This window comes from Octodon degus, unplaced genomic scaffold (assembly GCF_000260255.1).
Source record: "Octodon degus isolate 3935 unplaced genomic scaffold, OctDeg1.0 scaffold00096, whole genome shotgun sequence".
NCBI classification, from domain to species: domain Eukaryota; kingdom Metazoa; phylum Chordata; class Mammalia; order Rodentia; family Octodontidae; genus Octodon; species Octodon degus.
The window spans coordinates 10,196,778-10,199,385 of NW_004524672.1; positions in this window are offsets into that span (position 1 = coordinate 10,196,778).

Genomic DNA, 2,608 nt, shown 5'->3' on the forward strand with positions numbered 1-2,608 from the left:
AGACCACTGAGCCATCTCACCAGCCTGAGAGAGAGAGAGACACTTGATGGTCATTCTGTACTTTGTTTGGCAGGGGCGTCTCTGATTTTCTTCCTCTGCTGTGTGTGTGTGGGTTTTCTGGTAGCAGCCTCTGTGGCCAATCTTTTAGCTAGGTGTCACTAACTCCCCACTTCTTCTGTCTTGCGTTCTGCACTTTCTATAGCTGGGATCTGGAATGTCCTCAAAGGGCCATGTGTTAAAGTAGCTCCAACTTATTACTACTGGGGCCTAGGGAGAGGTCTTTAGGTCATTGGGGGCATGTCACTGAAGGGTATAATCGGTCCTTGCCTCTTGTTCACCCTTTCTTTTCTGCTTCCAATTGAAAAGTTTTTGCACATCAAAAGAAATCACTGACAGTGAAAAGAGAACCCATGAATTGGAAAAAAAATTTAGTAAACTGCTCTTCAGGCAAAGGACTTCTATCTAGAATATACAAACAATTTTTAAACATCAGGGTCCCAAATTCAAAGCACCAATCAAAAAGTGGGCATCTGAGATGAATACATACTTCTCGGATGAAGAAATACAAATGGTAAATAAATATATGCAAATATGTTCAACAGCATTGGTCATTCAAGAAATACAGATTAAGACAACACTGAGATTCCATCTCACCCCAGAAAGAATGGCCAACATCAAGAAATCAACCAATAACAAGTGCTGGAGAGGCTGTGGAGAAAAAGGAACCCTTCTGCACTGTTGGGGGGAGTGCAGACTGGTACAGCCACTATGGAAGCAGTGTGGAAATTCCTTAAAATCTAGGATTCAAGGTCCCATTCAACTCAGCTATTCCCCTCTTGGGTATTTTTCCAGAAGAACTGAAAAATTCATACCACAATGATATATGTATGCCCATATCTATAGAAGTACAATTTGTCAGAGATAAATCTTGGAAACAAGCCACATGCCCATCAACTGAGGAATAGAGGAAAAAAAGATGTGTTATTTTTGTGCAATGGAGTACTACTCGGCTATAGAGAAAGATAAACTTGAGGCTTTTATAGGTAAATGAATGCAGCTAGAGACCTTACTCATAAGTGAAATAAATCAGACTCGTGTGTGTAAACGTTATAAGAAATTGAAAGAGTAAATAAGATCCAAGAGGTACAACACATATGGTAAAAAGGAAAGAAACCACTCAAAAGGAAAAAACAACTGGCAGGAAGAAAAAGAAAAAAGAAGAATGGAGAAAAAATATGTATAATATACAATAGCTCCAATAAAAGTACTACTAATTTCTATTAGTTCATTGAAAGGAACAGTTAGTATTTATATTGTTTGACCAATTTTGCATGCCTGTACCTGGTAATCTGACCAACTACTTTGAAGATAACATTATGCAATATACCAACCATTGTTGGTAGGTTTTTAAAATTTATTTATTTTTTTTTTGCAGAACCAGGAATTGAACTCAGGGCCTTGTGCTTGCCAGGCAAGCACTTGTTAACTACTGAGCCACCTCTCTGGCCCCTAGAAATCATTGTTAATGTCTTATCATCTTGTTTTGAAATTCTGTATCATTTTTATTGGGTTTTGCCTCTTTAAAGTAAAAAAAAAATTTAAGAAGAAATTTTGCATCCATTAATAGTCATTTCCCACTTTCCCTTGCTATCCCCAGCTCCTGCCAACTAGCAATCTTTTTGTCTCTGTATATTTGCTTATTCTCCATATTCTACATGCATGGAATCATATCTATGTGCTCTTTTGTGTCTGGTTGCTTTTGCTTAGCATGTTTTCAAGATTTATCGATAGTGTAGCATGAGTTAGTATTCATTCTTTCTGACTTTATAATATTCTACTGTACAGATACATATACAATCCTCATGGAACTTTTGTAAATATGGACTTGTTTCTTAAAATATTTAAGTTGAAAAGTAAAGTAAATGTTCCCTATATGGGTAACATACAATGTGTTTTGATATTTACACACATTGTTGTATGCCTAAATCAAGCTATTCAACATGAGCATTGCCACACAGGCTTGGGGTGTGTGTGTGTAAAGAACATTAAAGAAACTATACTTGCAATGTTGTTATGAAGCAGAGCCGACATGGTGCGTGACTCATTTGCTGTAGTCATTCTGCCTCTCTGATTTTTTTTTTTATTGCTGCAGTTATTTAACTTTATTGTATTTTAAAACATCAAAATTGTAAAATACAGCATTTGTATAAACACCTGAGGACTGTTCAAATGGGCACAGTATCTTCTTACAAGCAATTTGAAAGAAGACCAAGGGGCTGGGGAGATGGCTCAGTGGAATAAGTGCTTCCCTGGCAAGCACCAGGGCCTCAGTTCAATCCCCGGTTCCACAAAAAAAAAAAAAAGAAAGAAGACCAAGTTTTAGTAAGAATCTACTCTCATAACATAAGGACTAACACAGATGAAGTGATCCTTCAAATAATTGCATTCTTATCTAAAGTACACTTACTTTTCTAAAATTGTACATTCTTGTCCCAGTGAACATTTTAATGGCATTTAAAATAAATGGCTAATACTTTTACAAGTGATTTTTATAGCTTATTAATATTACCTAAGTTGTAACAATAAACGTATAGCACCATTTACCCCT